General features: G+C 51.2%; 1 protein-coding gene across 1 annotated transcript in view; it reads right to left on the reverse strand.

The window, feature by feature from the left end:
• MID2 (midline 2) overlaps window positions 1-7414 on the reverse strand; it is a 203374-nt gene extending 195960 nt beyond the window's left edge. Inside the window, exon 1 of the mRNA XM_063141880.1 lies at window positions 7328-7414. The gene's annotated coding sequence lies outside the window, so the exon portion shown is untranslated. The remainder of the gene's footprint in view (window positions 1-7327) is intronic.
• Between the last annotated feature and the right edge of the window lie 2809 nt (window positions 7415-10223).

Genomic DNA, 10223 nt, shown 5'->3' on the forward strand with positions numbered 1-10223 from the left:
GGCTTCTAAGCCCCCCCGCAAGGCCAGAATAAGAGGGGCAACTATTATTATTTATCATTTATAAAGCAGCACCATGGCCCTTTACAGAGTGCACAAGGACAGGTCCCTGCCCTGATCTCTCTTCGATCATCCCAGAGCGCAGGACACACAATAATGGGCTCAAGTTACAGGAAGCCAGATTCCGGCTGGACATCAGGAAAAACTTCCTGACTGTTAGAGCAGTATGACAATGGAACCAACTGCCTAGGGAGGTTATGGGCTCTCCCACACTAGAGGCCTTCAAGAGGCAGCTGGACAGCCATCTTTCAGGTATGCTTAAGGGTGGATTCCTGCATCGAGCAAGGGGTTGGACTCGATGGCCTTAGAGGCCCCTTCCAACTCTACTATTCTATGATTCTATGAGTTTACAGTCTAAAATTTATCACATGGGAAATGAAGCAGAGCTGGAAGGTAAACAAGGATGTAATATGCGGTTGCTTCCGTTGCACATCCTTAGGGTCAGTCAAAGGCTGAGATGTAGTAGAGTATGAACTACTAAGGGACAGAGTCAAAAACATAACGAACAGGTGGGTTTTGAGGAGCAATTTCTGGAGGGACAAGCTCAGCTTGGAAATGGGGAGAGGGCTTCCCCTGCAATTGTGCCAAGCCTCCATTCACAGGAACATGGGACATTATTCTCTCAGTATTTTAACACTTAATTTTAACTTAAATTTAAATTTTACTGTTTTAACTCTGTATTTTAATCTTAGATCAATTTTGCTGCGTGGTTTTATCCTGGTTGTGCTTTTTATGCTGTATTTTGTAATTGTGCTTTTAACCTGTTGGTTGTTTTATTGTGGTTTTAATTTTTGTGAACCGCCCAGAGAGCTTCGGCTATTGGGCGGTATAGAAATGTAATAAATAAATAAATAAATAAATAAACTACCATTTACAGCCTAGTGGACCATCTAGCCCAGTATTATCAACACTGACTGGCAGCAGTTCTCCCGGGTTTTCAGGCAGGAATTTTTCCAGCCCTACCTGGAGATACCAGGGATTGAAACTGGGATCTTCTGCATGTCAAACAGGGCCTCTACCACTGTGCTATGGCTCAGCATGACCTCATAGTAAGATCCTACACCTGTCTCTCAGAAGCAGGGCAGGGGCGACAGCCCGCACCAATTTTTCGCTGTTCTCAAGACCAGCCAGGGTTTGACGAACCCGGTACAGGAGGTCATCCCGTTTCATTCTCATATCCAGCTTTGTGGCTGAGCAAGAGTTTTATGCCATTTGTCCCCTACTCCAAGAATGCTTCCGGACGGATGGTTCCTAGCGCTACCAATGACGGGGTATGGTAAGGTTTTTCCGCCTTCATTTGATTATGTGCCGGTAGAGAACAGATGGAATATGCAGAAGGGGAACGTGGGAAGCTTATGAGCCAAAGAAGGCATCATACGAACTGCCCATAATATCCCGTGAATGGGACAAGGCAATGGCACCACTAACGCCTTGTCTGGAAGCACCCCCCCAAGTCCCCTGTCCACTCCATTACGATGGTTCCTGCCAGCATTGGCGCAATTCCACTATAATGGTTCCTGATGCCTGGCAGGAGAGCAGGGCACCCATGTTGACCCCGAAGAAGGTGCCCATACTGACGTCACCAGGGAGCCTGTCAAAATGAATCTGATTCTACCTTGAACCACGGGAGTCTCTTTGCTTCTGCTATTGTATTAAGAAGGTCATTGCAGAATTTCACATCTCTGAATAAGACCTCACGAGACAGGCATGTAAGAAAAACATTAAAGAGAGGGAAAGGGAGAGGCAGTGGATTTAAAGAGCTGGTCATGGGCACATAACATCAGCCCAGGCTTCCATATCGATTCCTCTTTGGCAATGAATTCAGAGGCAGCAGCTTCAGAGTTCAGCCTGAGCAATTGTTGCAAGCCAAAATTCCAAGCCTGGAAGTACTGAATGTGCATCACAAGGAAGCCAAGGCACTAAGGGACCTCTGTGCACTCAAGCAAGAGCTCCTTCCGTGGCTTCCATGGGTAGCATGATCCTTGGCAGAAAATGAGATCCTACAGTTATCAGTGCTAGTGCAGGCCGGTAGCTCCAATTTTGGTGGGGCTGTGAAGCCATTCCAGGTTTCAGTCAGAAACAGCCAGAACTCTAAAGGAGCTATTCCATGTGCTGGACATATTTTGGAGATAGGACTCAGCCTCATGGGCAGCCCCTTTAGCCCCTGGCTGGTTCTATCTGAAACCCAGAATGGCTTCGCAGCCCCGTCAAAATCAGAGCCACCAGCCTCCACAGATCAGTACACAAACCCTGCTCCAAGCACAGTCAAGGCCAGTCATCTCTGATAAAAAAAATTCAGGACCTCGAAACTACAGCAAGGGGGTAACCATGCGCAAATCTCTGAGGCTTGTCAATATCAGAATCTGCTTCTTTTCCTGGAATATTTCAAGTCTCCCGTTTACCCATTCCCCAACCATCACCACCACTGACCGAAAAGCTACACTAGGGACCAGAAAAATTCCCTACAATCCTGCCTGATTAAGCAAATCATCTGCCCTGGAGTTGGCCGTTCAACTGCCAAGCCGGAACAGGCCAGTTACACCATCTGCCGTTGACGCGACAGTCCCGGGTCTTTAAATAGCAAAGGGTCAATCGCAGGAGCTCAGAAAGCATGCATCTCTGTCCCAAAGCACATGCGTGCAGCACGAGCAGGGCACAAGACCATCAGCTGCCACCTGGCCCATAAGAACTGGGGAGAGAGCATTCTTCCAAGAGCTCAAAACAGCTGATCAACAGCAGCTTTGAACAGGAGAACGTCTGCAACAGAACCGCTCCCATAAACGCGAAGCGGCTCCCTTCTGCAACACAGGCTCAGCTCCGTTATGAGAAGCAGAGGGTGCAGCACTGGGCCATGCAACGAGAGCCACCGCCTCTCCCCATGCATTGATTTTCGCTACTCAACATTTCTGCCTGATTCTTTCCTTAACTGCTCATTAATGCTAAGGAATTCGTTGCAGCAAATAGAGGCACCCTGAGCTCTGCACCCGTTCAGCATCAAAACGATAAAGCAGGGTTGTCCAACCTCTCAGCCTGAAGTCCAGATTCAATTTCAGAGAAGATCTCGGGGGCTGCATCGGAGTGATGGGTGGGGCAAAAGGGTGGAGCCAGACTACCAAATATACTGACATATTGAAGCTTAAAGCTCTTAATGTCAGTGACTAAACCTTAGGAGAGACATTTCAATCTTTTAAAAGGGGGGAGGCCTGTGCAAAAGCCAGGATTGCAACCAAGCGATTGACAGTTGGAGGAAAGGGCATAGTCATTTGGGGTAACCTGGAGGCCGGAATGAGACCCCAGGTGGGCTGGATTTGGCCCGAAGAGGTTCAATAATCCAGCAAGAAAGCCAACCGTAAAATGAGTGAGTTTTAAGTAAGAGATAACTCAAGCCATACGGTGAAGGCAGCTGTCACCTTCCTCGCTCACTCCATCTGCCCCTTTATAGGCTCCCGACCATGAAGCAGCCACAGAGCTGCGTGCATCAGAGAACGGCAGACTTCCGGCTTGTCGGACCGTATTAGAACCTCAAGATCCAGCAACCACAGACAGCTGCAAAAGATGTACACCTAGAAGTAAAAAATGGGTAGGGTGTCTCCAAGCGCATTCTGAGCATAAGACTTTGTCGTCAGTAGCGGAACGGAACTGAGCTCACAACCTTCTACACAAAAATCCATTCCTAAGAACGTAAGAAGAGACCTGCTGGATCTATCTAGTCCAGCACTCCGTTCACACAGTGGCCAACCAGCTGTCGGCCAGGGACCCACAAGCAGGACACAGTGCAACAGCACCCTCCCACGCATGTTCCCCAGCAACTGGTGCATACAGGCTTACTTCCTGGTTACTTCCATCATGCTGGTTGGGGATGATGGAGCTGTAGTCCAACACATTTGGAGGTCACTAGATCAGGGAAGGCTGCTCTAAGCTTTTTTCATTTCAGCAGCCTAACTTAGGTGTGGAGGGGTTCGTTTTGTTGTTCCTATTGTTAAAGAACTGGAAGTCAGAAAACCTTGTCCAGACCAATCCAGTAGATCCTTTCTATCCATCCATGGACACAAACCAGCCTATCTGTACTTACTACGTATCACAACAACAACACTTCCGTTGTGATTCTGACAAGCCAGAAGCATTGTTAATTACCCTCGGGCAAAGACAAGACTTCCGGAAAAATTGGCATCCTTTGGGCTCAAAGGTCACAGGATGCTTTGGGATATGCAGCAATTATTATTATTATTATTATTATTATTATTATTATTATTATTTATTTATTTATATAGCACCATCAGTGTACATGGTGCTGTACAGAGTAAAACAGTAAATCGCAAGACCCTGCCGCATAGGCTTGCAATCTAATAAAATCATAGTAAAGCAATGAGGAGGGGAAGAGAATGCAAACAAGCACTGGGTAGGGTAAACAGGCACAGGGTAGGGTAGAACTAACAGTATAAAGTCCAAGCAACATCAAGTTTTAAAGGCTTTAGGAAAAAGAAAAGTTTTTAGCTGAGTTTTAAAAGCTGCGATTGAACTTGTGGATCTCAGATGTTCTGGAAGAGCGTTCCAGGTGTAAGGGGCAGCAGAGGAAAATGGACGAAGCCGAGCAAGGGAAGTAGAGACCCTTGGGCAGGCGAGAAACATGGCATCAGAGGAGCGAAGAGCACGAGCGGGGCAATAGTGTGAGATGAGAGAGGAGAGATAGGAAGGAGCTAGACCATGAAAAGCTTTGAAGGTCGACAGGAGAAGTTTATATTGGATTCTGAAGTGAATTGGAAGCCAATGAAGAGATTTCAGAAGTGGAGTAACATGGTCAGAGCAGCGAGCCAGGAAGATGATCTTAGCGGCAGAGTGGTGGACAGAAACCAATGGACTGATGTGAGAAGAAGGAAGGCCAGAGAGAAGAAGGTTGCGGTAGTCCAACCGAGAAATAACCAGTGCATGAACAAGCGTCTTGGCAGACGCGATGCAGGAGGAAGGGAGTTAAGGAAAAGGGGAGGTTCAATTTAGGCTGCTGCAGAAGCTGGAACTCACCCAGTCACACGAAATCCCCCAAGGGAAACGCAAGCCACCAGCACACACACACACACACGGACCAAACTCTGCAGACAAAGAACCGGCAAAGAATGCAACAAAATTCCAGGCCCACGCAATCCAGAACCACAACCAGGCCACTGTAAGCTGTTGCAGGCATTACTTTGCACAGCGAGATCCCTCTCAAAGCCCCCATTCACTGAACTGTAAAGCTTCAAATGTTGCGGGATGCAGATGTTGCGGGATGTGGCCAGGAAGGCAAAATTAACCACACAAAAGGAAGGAGAGACTTTAATAATATTTTTTAAAAAAAGAACGCTCATACCTGCATTGGTTAGAACAGGGCAGCAGAGTGACATGGAGAAACTCCAGGATGCAACCCTCTCAGCAGGCCTGCCCAGTCTCAAATAATCCAGAAGCCAACATGACCTTAGCTGCCAACAGTAACAGGAATCTATCGGTCTATATAATCAGTCTATTGCTCAACAGAAAAATAAATTGCAGGGTGCTCATGAAACACCTAGTGAGAAAACATCTTGTTTCAAACCTGGGAGCTTCAGGAATTTCTAGATCTTGGGTTAAAACCAGAAAATCCCCCACCTTAGTAGATTTGGGGTGCTGTCAGCGCAAGCAAAGCCCCTAGAACCCCACTGCTAAATCTTCTTGATCAACGTCAGGCTGCACTTCCAGAAATCGATTAATCCAAAGCCGTCCGCTGCAGCCTCGCACGTCCGTGGCGATTTCTTTTGCCCTGCCTTTGACTTCATGGGGGAAATCTGCTGTCAAAATAAAGAAACTTTTTGCCTCAACTTCAGCCTGGCTGGAGGGGGTGGGGAGGAAGTCACATCCCCTGAAACCGCACAAGCCTGTTGAGAGAAGGTTCGACTTTCTCCCTTATGTCGGAGACGAGAGACACGGCGGACCACTTTCAGCGCCTTGCTGACGCAACGAGGAACTTGCAAATGAAATGGAAACAGGGTGAAGATTTAAAGTCTCGGGTGGTCTAGCGAGAGGAGGGTGCAGCCGCAGCCGCACGCACGCACGCAGGCAACTCGGAAAGAAAAGAGAGAAGGGAGAGAAAAGCCAACCCACTAGGGGACAGCTGTGCTAAGCAGGTGACATGAGATGAAGCAAACTACAACTGCTCACAAACGAGGCGAAACCATTCGCGGCAATTACACACGCAGGCATCCTTGCCACTTCAGCATTTCAGTCCGGCAGTCACGCCTGGGAGAAAAACTTGTTCCAACTGGCGTTTACCTGGCATTTACCTGGCTGCGCACCTGCCCTCCTGCTCAGCTCCCTGGCTGGCAGCTTAACATAATCCCCTGGCAGGCTGATAGGCAAATATTGCTGCACTCCCAAGAGTCAGAGGTTTGCAGGTGGGCGAGAGCCGGAGCTTTCAGAAGTGGGATAATAGCCAGGAGGCAAGGGCAGGCGCTCAGGGGTCAGCAGTGCCATGATAAGGGGGGCACTGCCCGGCAGCCCTCCGGCAGGTCAGCCCATGTGTGTATGTGCCTACCACCACCCGTGCCAAAGGAGGCTGCCGGAGCCAAAAAGAAAAAGGCCGCCTTCCACCTGAGCCCTTTGCCAGCAAACTCAGCTCTGCAAAACAGCAAGGCGGCAAAGTGCCAGGGAGGGGGGAGAGAGAGGCAGATCCCTCTGCCAAAGCGGGGGGGGGAGAGGGGGGCAGGGATGCAACGCAAGGCCACTCCAGTCCCACATTCCTGTGCATGGGAAAACAGCACTCCTCCCCCCTCCCCACAACTCGACCAATCCCAAAACATACACATGTCTCTTCCTTCCAGTGCAACCTGAAACTGCCCTGATGCGCGCGCGCCCCCCACACCCCCGGTGCTTGCAGATCGGTTATTAACCCTTTCCTTCCCTCCACTTCTCCCAAACCACATTAAGTCCTAAGCCGCCGGGGGAGTCGATCCCCCTCCCAGCCCTCCTGGAGAAGACCTCTCCCCCCCACCCCCGCACCCTCGATTAACCTCATCTTGCCCGTGCAGAAAGGCTCGAAGCCTCCCTGCCACCCCTAGTTCGGGTCCAGCCCATCCGCAGCGTGTAGGACCCCCGTCCCGCACGCCGGCACCCCCGGCAGGACCGCCCATTCCTCTCGGCGGCGCCCGGGGGCGGTCGACGGCGAGAGCGCAGAGGCCGCCTCCGTCCGTTGCGCGGCCCGGGCCCTCTCGTCGGGGCGGTGGCCGCCGGCTGCCTGCGCGTCCAGGGCGCCTTTTCTGCTTACCAGCCGGTGCGCGGAACCTTCGCGCCGCCGCCGCCACCACCACCGCCGCCGCCCGGCTGTCATCTTGCTGGAGGCGCGGAGAGGAGGAGCCGGCGCCGGACACAGCGCGGAGCCGCCGGTCGGGGAGCGTTTGCGGCAGGCAGGGAAGGAAGGGAGGAAGGAAGGAGGGAAGAGGGAGGCGAGGCCGGCCCGGGAGAGGGGAGGAGAAAGGCAGCCGAGGCAGGAAGCCAGAGCCGCGCGCGCCTCCGCCGTCTCCTCCTCCTGCTGCTGCTGCTGCTGCTGCCGCCGGCGCTTCCCTCCTCTTGGCCGGCGCGTCCTCCGGGCGAAGGCGCCACGCGGATCCAGCGGCGCGCACCGACGGGCGGACAATAGCAGCGGAGGAGCCGGCCGAGGGGCCGCCCTCCACGTGCTGGGGCGGAGGAGGACGGCCGCCGAGGCCGCTAGAGGGCCGTCGCGAGGCTGAAGGAGAAGAAGAAGGAGGAGGAGGAGGAGGAGGAGGAGAAGGAGAAGAAGAGGAGGAGGAGAAAGAGGAGGAGGAGGAGAAGAAGAAAGGAGGAGGAGGAGGAGGAGGAGGAGGAGGAGGAGAAAAAGAAGAGGAGGAGGAGGAGGAGGAGGAGGAGGAGGAGGAGAACAAGGAGGAGGAGGAGGAGAACAAGAAGAAGGAGAAGAGAGGAGGAGGAGGAGGAGGAGGAGGAGAAGAAGGGAGGAGGAGGAGGAGGAGGAGAAGAAGAAGAAGAAGAAGAAGAAGAAGAAGAAGAAGAAGAAGTGAGAGGAGGAGAAGAAGAAGGAGAAGAAGAAGAGAAGGAGGAGGAGGAGGAGAAGAACAAGAAGAAGAAGAAGAAGAAGGGGAGGAGGAGAAGAAGAATTAAGGAGGAGGAGGAGGAGAAGAAGAAGAAGAAAAGAGGAGGAGGAGGAGAATAAGGAGAAGAGGAGGAGGAGGAGAAGAAGAAGAAGAAGGGGAGGAGAAGGAGGAGAAGAAGAAGAAGGGAGGAGAAGAAGAAGAAGAAGAAGAAGGGGAGGACGGGGAGGAGGAGAAGGAGAAGAAGAAAAGAGGAGGAGGAGGAGAAGAGGAGGAGGAGGAAGAGAAGAAGAGAAGGAGAAGGAGAAGAACAAGAAGGGGGAGGGGGAGGAGGAGGAGAAGGAAAAGAAGGGGGAGAAGGAGAAGAAGGAGGAGGAGAAGAAGAAGAGGAGGAGGAAGAAGAAGGGAGGAGGAGGAGGAGAAGAAGAAAAAGAAGAGGAGGAGGAGAAGAAGAAGAAGGGAGGAGGAGGAGGAGGAAGAAGGGAGGAGGAGGAGGAAGAGGAGAAGAAGAAGAAGAGAGGAGGAGGAGGAGAAGAGGGGAGGAGGAGAAGAAGAAGGAGAAGAGAGGAGGAGGAGGAGGAGAAGAAAAGAAGAGGAGGAGGAGAAGAGGAGGAGGAGGAGAAGAAGAACAAGAAGGGGAGGAGGAGAAGAAGAGGAGGAGGAGAGGGGGAGGAGGAGGAAGAAGAAGAAGGGAGGAGGAGGAGAAGAAGAAGGAGGAGGAGGGGGAGGAGAAGAAGAAGAAGAAGAGAGGAGGAGGAGGAGGAGGAGGAGGAGAAGAAGAAGAAGAAGAAGAAGAAGAAGAAGAAGAAGAAGAAGAAGAAGACATTTAAGACTACAACGTCTGGACCCCCTGTAAAATTCAATGAATGAGGCAGAGTGAATACACAACAAAATCCACGTCTGGAAATAAATTGATGTTGGGGAGAGAGAGAGAGAGAGAGAGAGGAGGAGGAGGAGGAGGAGGAGGAGGAGGAGGAGGAGGAGAAGAAGAAGAAGAAGAAGAAGAAGAAGAAGAAGAAGAAGAAGAAGAAGAAGAAGAAGAAGAAGAAGAAGAAGAAGAAGAAGAAGAAGAAGAAGCAGCAGCAGCAGCAGCAGAAGCAGCAGCAGCAGCAGCAGCAGCAGCAGCAGCGGGGGGCCGGGGGCCCTCCACCGTGGCCTCCCAGTGGCGGCACCAAAATCGGTGTGAAAAAGAGCCACCCCTTGAATCAGGATGACTTGGAAGGAGAAGGTCAACCCTAAAGCAGCCTCGGCACGGGTGGCAGCGAAGTCATTTTAGAGCCTGGACATAGGAAGCTGTCTTATACCGAATCTAGGGTGACCCTATGAAAAGGAGGACAGGGGGGCTCCTGTGTCTTTAACAGTGGCATAGATTTCAGCAGGTGTCATTTGTAGGCAGGCAGCACTTGGTGAAGTTCCCTCTTCATCACAACAGTTAAAGCAGCAGGAGCTATACTAGAGGGACCAGATACAAGAGGGCAAGGCTCCTGCAGCTTTAGCTGTTGTCATGAAGAGGGAACTTCGCCAGGTGCTGCCTGCCTACAAATGACACCTGCTGAAATCCCCTTTTCTATACATCTATTAAAGACAACAGGAGCCCTGTTTAAAAGTCATCCAAACTGGTGGCCACAGCAACATCTTGTGGAAGTGAATTCCATAGTTAAACTACGCACCGTGTGAAAAAGTCCTTCCTTTGATCTGTCCTGAATCACCAATCAGCTTCAAGGGATGACTCCATTGGGTTCTGGTTAGGAGGGAGGGAGAAAAATGTCTTCCTGTTGGCTTTCTCCATACCATGCATAATTTTGTACACCTCTATCTTATCTCCTCTTGCCATTGTTTCCTAAGCTAAACAGTCCCAGATGTTGCGACCTTCCTTCCTAGGAGAGTTGCTCCAACCCCTTTAATTAAGCTGCTCTGCATTCTTTCCAACTCTACCGTAGCCCTTCTTAGGTGCAATGATCAGAAATGTACAGAGTATTAGGGCTGTGCATGGACACACACACCCCAAACAGCTTCATGGCCCGATCCGGAATTTTCGGATCGGGTCCGAACCGCTTCGGATCAATCCGACCCTCCCCTGCTCTGCTCTGCAGAGTG

This window comes from Elgaria multicarinata, chromosome 15 (assembly GCF_023053635.1).
Source record: "Elgaria multicarinata webbii isolate HBS135686 ecotype San Diego chromosome 15, rElgMul1.1.pri, whole genome shotgun sequence".
In the NCBI taxonomy this organism is placed as follows: Eukaryota; Metazoa; Chordata; class Lepidosauria; order Squamata; family Anguidae; genus Elgaria; species Elgaria multicarinata.